Below are 12,911 nucleotides of genomic sequence, written 5' to 3'. Positions count from 1 at the left end.
TTACCATGTTATGGATGAATAAATAAGACATAATTGCGATTAGATGCACTAATATGCACTTCTTGCAGTCGTAAAGCTAAAGGGTTGGAAAGATATGGATTGGAGCTCAAAATGATCAAAAAGAGAGCAAAAATGTGCAGCTGAAGACCTAAAATAGAAAAGCTTCAGGTACCGTGGTCGCAAACTTCATATTGTGGTCGCGAAAGTTAAGGATGGTAACTCAAACACGATCTCAGAGGTAAATTGCGATCGTGTGGTGCGGTAGCAGCTAGACCTGAGCGATTGCGGCCTAGCGAAAGATTTTAGACCAAAGGTAAAATTTTAATTGCACGTGTTGATCCCAATTTGACAAAAATGACTCAAACCCTAGCATTATGAAACAATTCCTTCTTCCCCAAATTTTTAGGTTTTAGTTTTAGTGTAGTTCACAGCTTCTACTTTTTGGAGAAGGAAATATTGTATAAATTTTGGGAGAAGATTACATCAGAGACTTCCTAAGTGAAAGATTTTCTCACTTCCATTGTTGATATTGTGGGAGAAGCAAGTTTGAAGTAACATTCGCTTAAATCTTCAGTAATTCAATTCAATTGAGATTATGGGTATATTTATGCTTATTTATCTTATGTGTAGCTAAATCTCCCTCTTGGGATTACATGTGAATAGGGGTTTAAGTGTGTGTGGGTTGTTATTGTTAGCATATATTTTTTAATTCATGTTTGTTGGTTTTATCATTGCTATGCTATTCTGGTTGGGATTTGATGTGTGAAAACCCCAAATACCCACATGGGAGTGATTAGTGAAAGCTGCAAGCTCTAGAAAGTTCAAGTCCATTTTCGAAAGAAGGGTTTTGGGTGAACTTTAGGAATCCATATCATCCTCGAAAGAGGGATATGGAGACCAAAGCAATGATAGACAATTACGTGTGTAGTTTGCTAAATTTTCACTATCTTAGACATAAGGGTGAATGTGAGGTTAATTGTACTATGGGTATCATCCTAGAAATAAGGAGGCCTAGATTGAGGTTGTGGTTACTAATTGTTGAATACACCTATTAGGTATACGAAAGAATCAATGGGTGAAAGTTTGGTGTTTTTTTGAAAGACTAGCATCAAAATTTAAAACCAAGCCTACCCATATTTAACTTACTAAATTGATGTTGACGACAAACTCCCATATGTCACTCCCTTAGTAATGCATAATCCCATTATCCGTGCATAATTGTCAGAACTCTAATTAGTCATAGCCCCCAATTTATACTAGAAAAACCCAAAAAGAAACATTAGTGTAGAAACCTATCTTCCCCATTTTATCTCTTTGTACTATTTGTTTGAAATTAACTTGTATTTATCATTTCAAATTAATTCAATCACCACTCACATTATTCCTCGTGGATTCAACCTCGACTCTAAAGTTGGGTAAATATATTGGCAATGACTGCCTTGCACTTAAATTGATGTGTAAGTTGAGCGTTATCAATGATGCCTATTATAACTCACTAATAGGCAAGCCAACCTATAGCCCAAAACTACTAGTAATGCACTACAAAGAGAAATGGAGGAAGAATGCAGAATAAACAAAATAAAAGACTAAAATACATAACATAGTCCCAAAATCTAGTGGAATCAGTACAAGAATTTCTAATATAATAGGACTTACAAAATGAAGTACCAAATGAATATACTAGTACAACGCATCTCTAAATACAACATAGAGACTAGTCTAGTACATTAGAGAGAGAATAGCAATACTCTGAACTCAAGGAACCTATGTCTACAAACCATATTTGCTCCACATGACGCACACAACAATGGCGAGAACCAATACTATGATCTGTAGGCTACAAAAGTGTAGTATGAGTACCAACACGTGGTACTCATTAGGAAATTACCGACTAAGCTCCAAAGATAATGCAAATATAAATAGCATCCAAGCAGAAATGTAAACTACACCTAAATATCTAAAATAACTATATGATTTACCTAAGAAGACGATAAGGATAACTATCCAATTCATATTCAAGCAACTAACATAATAATCTAATCAAAATATAAGGATAAGTTACCCTATTCTAACCATACCCTACTGTATATCTCTGGCCAATATATGAATAAAGAGCGGAGGAAGGATATGTACAGTAGTTTACAAGACCAAGAAATAGACATACAACATGATTAAATGAAATAATTAAGAGATATATGACAATACCATAACTACTATAGATAGAAACACATATATATAACAAGGCTAACTCAAGGGTACAAGCTAAGTGACCACACTAGAATCCCCAGGCCTCCGAAGCGTAGAATGAACTAGTGCTAATATAATCAGGGTCTCTAATCCATAAATCTAAACATGATAAAATTACCATAATAAAGCAACCATAAAGAAAGGAATCAGAATATTAGGGTCTAAAGCCATAAATCCTAACCAAGGAATAATCATGCATAGTAACATAACCATAAGGTAAAAGAATCAGAATCATACCTTAAATTCCTATACTAGTCCAATAATCTACCAACCATAAACTAGTCATAATAAGCACAATAATGTAACTAGATAGTCTGGATAATAATACTTAACCAGGCATTGTTTAAACCCCTGCCACTATAGGCCTAGAAGGTTCAATCAACACACAACACACCATAATCCATACTCTTCACCTATACCGATGCAACCTTCTATAAGGCTACTCGATAGAAGCGCATATTATTGCATACTGGTGATAGGAAGTGTACATGCATGAATTAATGCCTAGAGAATCCATATTACTATTACCACTATATCATCATCAATCATTGGATTTGAACCGAAACTCATATGATCAATATCATCAATTGTTGTACTTTTACCGGAACACATATCATCAATGTCATCATCAATCTATTATGTCCATTAATGAATATATATATATATACATAAAATGCACAGCTACGACTATAGATAAAAGAGCATAAGTTTATGAATCCTTTGCATGGGGTAATCTTCAGACTAAATATTGATAAAATTATATAAGAGTCAAAATCTCTCACGACTGTGGTAAATAGTAGTAGTAAGAATAGTGGACCAAAATCTATCTCACTAAAATATCTAAATCATAATTTTTAGTCTCAAAGGCTCATAAGTTTTTTAAGATGGTACGATTCCTATTGTGAATAAATCTATTTTTACAGTGAAAAGTGGGAATAAATTCATTTTTAGGAAAATGAATAATTAAATTATATTTTAGTTTAAACTGAACCATTTATCATCAAAGTGGTCATGATTGTACCAAATGTATGGATGCCATCATAAGCATTCAAACAATATGATTATAAGCATCAATATGTCTATAAAATATGACCATTTCCTTTAGAAGGATAGAATACTTCCTGGAACACAACCAATATCGTAATCATGGCCTTGGGAAAAATTTATATCTAGCATAACCATAGAAACATAATCATGGCCTTAGGCCCAATATATATCTAGCGTAACCATAACATCATAATTATGACTTTATGCCCAATATACATTTGTCATAACCATAGCATCATACTCACAACCTTAGGCTCAATATATATATATATATATATATATATATTCAAAATACCATAACATCATAATTCAGGAAAAAACCACTGCAATCCACCAAGTCACATAGCCACCTTATACTAGAGGTTTATAATTCTCATCTATGTCGAACATGTTGTCATATGAATATGTCTACAAATTTTACACAAATCTTGGCCTAATGTAGGCAGGATGGGCCCTCTACTGATTCCCAAAATCCATTTTAGAAAATATTCTACCCTGAACTAGGCTGTGGTATCTACATCCACTTCTAGATGATAAATTATCCATGATTATCTCTGGGATAGCAATTCCACCTAGAACATAAGCAATTAAGTCAAATTCACCTAGGTTAATATTTCAAGATATCTTAAGCCATCAAAATAAAACTAATTATACAAGTCACGCTTCCAATCCCTAAACCAATCCATATCTATAATAATATCATAATTATACTTAGAATTATCTCAATATATAAGGAAGGAAATATGATTAAAGAAGTATAATAAGTATATTAACTTACAGGTCAAATACCCTTCTAGCCCCTAAACATACAATTTAGGATATGTTACGGAGTTCTACCCATAATCACATCCTAACACCCCTATCTAAAATGCAACACATATACACAATATCTCAGGAAGAAGAAAATAAAGAAGTCTACCTCGATGATGAACCACAACCCTTAGATCATCCACAAATCATTTGTCTTCACTACACGATCACTAATCACCATTATCCTATAAAAATAGTAATCTACACGTAATTAGGAGTAAAATAAGACTCATATTTAAATGTTAAGGGTCAAGTCAAATTTTGGGTCAAGAGCAGGCTTGCGGGGCCTATATATGGAATCCTATATTGAATTTTTCATGAGGTCCCTAAAGGAGAAGGAAGTGCACAAAAGTTGAGCACAAATGGAGCACAATTTGGGTCTAAAACCAACCCTAAAATTATAGGATTCAAGCCTTAATTACTAAGAATTATACCAATAATCAGGAATAAAATTAAAGGGATGATAAATGGGAAATGACAAAGATAAGTTAGGTTAGCTTACCTTAACCTATGTGGATGATTTCCATCTCTTTCCTCTATTTTTGATAAGTCAATTTGGTATAAAAATAGCAAAAGAAATGGTACATAATAAAGTGGGTAAGAGGCCATTTAAAGGATAGAGGAGCTGCTAAAGCAAACATCTGGTCACTAAAGCAGCTACCGCAAAAGCGATAACACAAATGCCAAAGTTGTCTAATGACCACAATGAATGCCGCTAAATCAGTCCCAATAGTGCTAAATTAGGCACTGCTTTAGCGGCTATTGTGTGCTAAAGTGCTCCACAGGCAAAGAGCTAGGGCAGCTAAAGCCGCCCATGGGTGCTAAAGCTACTTAATTAGCCCTTAAACAGTCTGATCAGGTGCGATGCACCAGATTTTGCTATATTTGGAATGTACTTGATTTGTTCAGAACCCTGTATGCGCAAACAAAACATGATACCATATAAAATTTAACATTTCAGACTCAATGGAACCGTCAAAACTTTCATCTTAGGTCGTTCCAACTAAATATTGGGCTCATACTTATTGTTCAATTTTTCATATAATTTACCCAATAGCCCATAATGATTTTGAAAGCCTCGAGACATGAACCAAGGGTCCCCTAGTCTAAAATCAATGTTCCAAACAGCAAAAGCTCCAAAATAGGGAAATGAGCATAAAATCAAAACAAACTATTCGATCACCAAATCGATAGTTTTGATAAGTCATAAATGACTTGTAGCCACTGTGGTAAGGCTTAAAATACTAAAAATGCATTCAAATAAAGAGAATGACCTAGAGAGTCATTACATCTCCCAAGCCTAGTCTCAAGTAGTGATTGTTTCTCTATCTAGCCCTTGACCTTAATATAAACCTCTACCTTGATAGGTTCCCTGGTAGTAGGTTTGGGTTTTAACTTCTCAACTATTATGTCCCTGTCCTATCCGTCTGGAAAAAAGTGAAATAAATTAGCATATAGAAACCAATATAGACTAAATCCACTAAAATAAACCAAAAGGAAATGATTTTCCTAAAAATATCTTGTAGCCTACTGAACATAGGATACAAAAGTCATCATACAAACCTATAATACTTTACTTGAAACATTTTATCATATCAATAATATCAATAAACATACGCTCTAATGCCAAACTTTCATGACCCGATTTGTCAAGTCATGATGACACTTACTATAAATCAGAGGTAGGTAAGCCAAACAATAGTCTAAAATGCAAAATCATTGGTAAGTATGCCAAACAACAACCAAAAATGCAAATAACAGGATGATAGGTTGCAAATAACAAAATAAAAGGATACACATAAATCAAATGTTAAGCAACAAAGATAATGATATACATATATAGGTAAACATAATTCACAATAGTGAAATGAAGACAAATTATACAAAATGATATCCCACATGGCCTGGTACGGTCGGCATAAGAGCCAGTAAATCCAAATAGATCACTAGACAGTGTCAAATGTACAACATAGTCTCATAATGTAAATAAAGACTATCAAGAAATATTAGAGTTGGGGGATCAACTTTAGACTAAATAAGCTTACCCTATAGCTGAATTAGCAGCAAGCGTGAGGATAATATCAGTTGAAATGACTCGTACTAGTATAGACAGAAGGGATAAGATGTAGAAGTTTAGTAAGAGTTTCAAAGCAAAGGATACTTAGTAGGAATCATATGCCGACTGAATTAAATTACACTAAAAGTTTAATAAAGTACGAGAATACAAATTAAAGTAAAAAATTGAAGGGCAAAAGTGGAAATAATAGATCATTCCAAGCATAAATGATAAAAGGGTAACATAGTTACTCGAATGCGGAAATAAAGTCTAATATAACCTAATTGGACCCCCATAAGCCCAGAAGACACCCAAAAAGTTGAATAAACCCAACAAGCTCCCATATGCACAGTGAGTACAAGCAAAGTATAACCATAAAGTCAAGATAAAATAATGCAATAGAGAGGATAATAATCCAAAATAGAGGCCATGAGTACTTGATGCTCCCTTCCTGGTCATAACCACCTTTTTATTGATTTTTACTAGTTTTCAAACCCAGATCAGTAACAAGAATAATAATAATAATACAAAAATCTAATTATCACTATAAATTAATAATTAGTATAAAGGATTTCATACTCAAATTGAAACTCATTAGTGATAATCATATAAAATATGCCAAGCTCAAATAAAAAATAAATCATCATAGTAATATAAAAGTCGCGATACTCTAATCAAAATTGAATAATGTAAGATCAATAGTAATATCCCAAGCTTTAACCTATCTCAAATCTTTTTAGTCGATATAAGCTAATTTTAAATGGTCAAATATTTTACCGCAAAGTGAATTCCAATTATTGGGGTTGAAGGCATTGTCCACTATAAGATAATACACTACCTAAGGAAATTGAACTAAATGGGTGTTAGACAAGGCCCAAGTCAACTCAAAACCCTTACGATAGCTTAAGGAAGAAACTACGTGAACTTGAAAGTCAAAATAGGGAACTATTCTAAGTATTTTATCTAAAATGTCAATGCCACCCACTAACAAACCCCGATAACCCCACCAAGGCAAGCACCTATCCGAACATAGGTTATGAATTTTCAATAACATACCAAGGCACTACAAGTACTAAGTGTAATCCTAAAGGATGATATTATACTAACCTAAGGGAAAACAGGCCCAAATTTTACCAAAAAGGACCTTAACAGGCTAAATAAGGCACAAAATTCTAAAACAACTATTAAGACATTAATATCCACCCATAGCTAGCATAATAATAAACGAACACCTTAATTTAAGCATAATCTAGAAAAAAATGTAAGCCTAGCCTACGTCGATGTCATAAAAAGCTTGTACAATCCTTTATTCCTATGTTTTCCTTTTTGAGAAGACTTTAACAACTGAAGCCTGGGCTAGCTCCAAATCCTCTGACTGACGTTGAAGATCTTCGACATCCATCCATGACTTCTTGGTCTGACATTGCATTAAAGCTCTAGAAATACGTGTCAAACTCCCATTAGCATCTATTAACAACCTCGCATCGTCCATCTAGGAATGAATAGAGTCAAAGAACATACTTGAAGTTCTTAGAAATATGGACACACGACATAGAGTTAAGAACAAAATTTCCTAAGAATTCCTCGTATCATCCCAAAGATAGGTTATGGACATTTCTGCACCGATCCGCAGCACTCTACTAAACACTTAGCTCTTGCACCATCACATTGGCTAACCTGTCTTTGATAATAATTTATCACGACCTGATTTCTCAACTCATGATAAAACCTACTATAATCCACTAATAGGCAAGCCAACCTTTAGTGCGGAACTACTAGCAATGAACTACCTAGAGAAATAAAGGAAGGATAAAGAATAAATAAAATAAAAGCCTAAAATAAATAAGATAGTCCTAAAACCTTGTCGAATCAATACAAGAGCTTCTAATGTAATAATACTGACAAAAATGAAATACAAAATGAATATAATAATATAATCAAAAAAATGAAGTACTATTTATGAATACAACGTAGATGCTAATTTATTACAGAAGAGGGGGAATAGTAATACTCTGAATGGCAAGAGCTCACCCTATGCCTTTGAACCATTGCTGCTCCGCACTAAGCATAAAATAATAGCGAGAACTCATACTATAATCTGCAAGCTATAGAAGTATACTATAAGTACCAACGCATGCTACTAAGTAAGAAACTACCGACTGAAGCAAAAAGATGATGCAAATATAAATAACATAGAAGCAAAAATATAAACTACAGCCAAATATTCAAGAACTAATAGAGTAAAATTAAGAGGGTATAAGGACAAACTCTCCTATTCTATCCATACTTTGGAATCCCAACACTATACTATATGTTAACTCAAATATACAACCTAAGTCATCACACTAGCATCTCCAGTCCACCCAATCATAGTAGGAACTAATGCTAAAATAATCATGGTCTCTAATCCATATGTCTAAACATGAGATAATTACCATAATAAAGCAACTATAAAGAAAAGAATCAGAATATCTAGGTCCAAAGCCATAATGCCTAACCATGGGATAATCTTGTGTAATAATAAATCTGCAAGATAAATGAAACAAAAGCATACCTTAAATCTATATACAAGTCCAATATTAAACCTATCACACACTTACCATAATAATAATATTAACAACATATAATAATTGGCTAATACAGATAAATAATACCTAACCAAGCCTTTCATAAGCCCCCAACACCTAGGCTGAAAAGGTTCAATCAACAATCAGCAAGCAATAATTAGAGACCATACTTATGCAACCCCCATAAGGCTAATAGATACAAGCACAAAAGAGCATACAACACAAGCTATACTAATCATATATTCCTATGCAAAACCCTATAATGGTAATAGATATAGGCACATACTGGTGATATATAATGTTTATGTAAGAACAAAAGCCATGTATGTCCATAATACTATAACCAATCAAACTACAATAATGGTAACCCTGTGTAAACACCTCATCTAGCACAACGGCTCATAAAGGCATAACCTATGATGACTTATCTTCTCCTGGAATGATATCGTAGGGATGAGGAAGTCTATAAGGAGTTTGAGCATACCCATATACATCGACCTGGTCCTAATGTAGGATTTCTAATAATCATCAATGTCATTATCAGTCACCAGTCTTGAACATGAACTTATATCACACTTCACACTTTCTAGTACCATATATATATAAATGTATACACATAAAATGCACGAATTAGAACTATGGCTAAAAGGGTATAAGTCTGTAAATGTATTGCTCGAAGTAAACACTAGGACTCAATCATCATAAAAGTATGAAAACAAATGGAATCTTTCTTGACTTAGTTATATAGTTATAGCACAATTGTGGATCAAAATCTATCTCGGACAAATATGTAAAACATTATTTTTAAGCTTAAAGGCTTATAAATTACTCATTAAGAAGGTCTAATTCCCATTATGACAAAATACATTTTAAAAGTGAAAAGATGGACTAAATCTTTTTTTTAAGAAAAGAGTAATAAAACCATATCATACCATTTACCGCCTAAGTGATCATGATTTTACTAAATCTATAAATTTCATCACTAGTATTCAAATGATACAATTATTAGCATCAACATGTCTATAAACTATGACCACTACCTTTAGAAATATAGAATACTTCCCATAACCCAAACAATAACATAAACATAACCTTGGGCCCAATATATGTCAAATAAAACCATAACATCATAATCATAATGTTTGTCCGAATATTATGTCCAAAATAACTAAAATATTATAATTTGATAAAAACCATTACAATCCACCAAGTCACGTAGCAACCTTATACTAGAGGTTCGTTAGTCTCAACTATGTTTAATAGGCTTCCATACAAATATATGTCTACAAAGCTAACAAGCCTTGGCCTAAGGTGGGTCGGAGGGGCCTAATTTAAACTTCCAAATCTATTTTAGACAAGCTTCTACCCTGGGCTAGGATGAGGTATCTAAATTCACTTTAAGATGTTAAACAAATCCACCTAGAACATATCAATTCTACCTAAATTACCATTCCAAGATATTCTAAGCAGTCCTAATAAGACTAATCAAATTAATCATCATTCAAATACAAAAATTCCATCCCACATATAGAGTAATATCATAACTATACTACGAATTAGCTTTATTTATAAAGAAGGTAATAGAAGTAAAGAAGTATAATAAGCATTTTAACTTAAATGTCAAATAATCTTTTGGCCCTTAAACGCATAATTTAGGCTAGGTCACAGTGCTCTACCCACAATCACATCCTAACACCCCAATATAACATGAAACATATATAAAACACCATCTTATAAAGAGTAGACAAAAGCATAACTCAATACCAAACTACGACCCTAGAATCATCCATAAATTGTTTACTCTCAGTCCACGATCCCAAAATATTACCATGCTACAAGAATAGTAATCTACATGTAATTGGGTGTAAAACGATATCTATATTGCATTATTAAGGTTCGGTTGAAATTTGGATTAAGAACAAGACCACGAGGCCCACAACGGAATCTAAAATTAACCCTGTCATGAGCTCCCTCAAAGAACAAGGAATATATGCTCAAAAGTTAAGCACAAATAGAGCGTAAATTTGGTCTCAAATCAACCATTAAAATTTAGCAATTAAACACCTATTTTTTAAGGATTTTACCAAGAATTAGAATATAAATTGATGTGAAAATCAATAGGAAATGACGAAGAAGAGTTATGTAAGATACCTCAAGTTATGTGGATGATTTCCCAATATACTTTTTGATCTATCAATTTAGTGTAAAAAAAATAGAAGGAATAGTAGAAATTGGGTGGAGAAAAAGGAATTAAAAGGCTATAAGTATAGCTAAAGCGAACACCTAGCTGCTAAAGAACCAACAACAAAGGCAACAACATGACCGCCAAAGTTGTCTGGCGACAATAGCGGGTGCTGCTAAAGCGGGTATTGGAAATTAAAGTGCACTATCAGTATAGGGATAGAAGTGCTAAAGCGGCCCACAGGTGCTAAATAATTGAGTTCGGGAGCTACCTAATAGGTGCTTAATTGGTCCTATCAGGTGTCATACACCAAATTTGGCTAAGTCTTGAATGAACTATAATTAGGTGCTCAGGATTCGTTCGGTAACGCATATGTGGAAACAAACTACGCTAACATACCAAATTCGACGTTCCAAACTCAATAAAACTATTAAATCTTTCATCAAAGATCATTTTGAATAAATGTGGTTCCTAGACCTATAGTTCTATTTTTTCATATAATCCTCCCAATAGCCTAAATTGAGTCTGAAAGCCTCAGGACTTGAACCACAGGTTCCCCAAACTAAAATCGATGTTGGAACTATCAAAATTCTCATTTAAGGTTATATACTAGGAGTTTTGATCGGAGACCAAATCCTAATTAGCTAAATCTCTAAAATAAAGAAATGAGCATAAAATCCAAATGAAGTATCCAATAATCAAATTGATATTTCTAGCATGTCATAAATAGCATACAACTATAGTAGGAAGGCTCGAAAGGCAAAACACGTGCAAAAAAATGAAATGACCTAGAGGGTCATTATAAAATTTGAGTAAAAATCAATAAGACCTTGAAATTTAGATAGCTTTTCTCACACTCGTCGGGCCACTTGAAAGAGAGATTCTTGGCCACTTGAAAGAGAGATTCTTCTAAGTCAATCTAGACTATAATGTTTTAATAAAAGAAAACACCCCTCAAACCATATGTAGTAACTTGCTACCCAATAAAACTTCAAACCTCATTAGGATAAGGGGTTGATCCCAATAACAAACTACCTAAATATACAGTAGATCAACAATAATCCCATCAAGATTGCCATAGACTTAAGCCAAATACACATTTAAAGGACTTGTCATATAGTTGTTGATCCATCAAAATCAAAATCACTAATCTCAAATGAAAAAATATGAAAAAAAATAAGCCTATATCATATATATAAGTCATTATAAACTGAATAGCACAACAATATCATACCATAATTCTCACAGTCATAACATAATGGTCAATATAGAAAGAAATACCTCATAAAGTGCTTTATTAAGCTCAAACCCATCCTACTATAAGAGTACCCTAACCTAATCTAATAATCTAAAACTATATCTAATTCTATGCAAGAATCTTACAGTAATGATTAATAAAGAATACAACTTTAAAACCCTAATATTAGGCTAATAATTAGAAGTTTGAGATAAACCTATTCTTACCTAGAAAATCCCCTATCCAACTTGCAATTTATACAATAAATCATATATTTGAGCTAATAAGACTAAAAAAGGAATAACATAACCTCCCCAAGAAAAACAACAATCTCAAACCATTATTGGAATCCTTTTTTATTGGAAAACCTCAGATCATGTCAATCAATCAATGAAGAAATTCACTCATTAATATGAGACTGATGATGCCCATAATAACAAAATAAAAATCGAAAAAAAGGTAAAATACAGACCCTCGAGTCCTGATGATGAATCCAGAACTAACCATATATTATGAACTATCTAAGATGATGATGCAGGACTAGCTCTTTTTTAACTACATAGGATAACCGTCACCATCCATTCAATTAATATGTTAAAGTTGATAACAAATCAATTTATTACATCAATGAATTACCTTTAACAAAGGTATTATAATTTTTTCAAAAGTAAAATAAAATAAAAAACCTTCATAAGGACATAGTCTAGACATGTACATGAGTGCTAAGTAATGAGAAGAAATGACACAAGATCAGCTTCCACCATA

The sequence above is a fragment of the Capsicum annuum genome, chromosome 11 (assembly GCF_002878395.1).
Source record: "Capsicum annuum cultivar UCD-10X-F1 chromosome 11, UCD10Xv1.1, whole genome shotgun sequence".
NCBI lineage: Eukaryota > Viridiplantae > Streptophyta > Magnoliopsida > Solanales > Solanaceae > Capsicum > Capsicum annuum.
Note: the sequence above shows the minus strand (reverse complement) of the source record.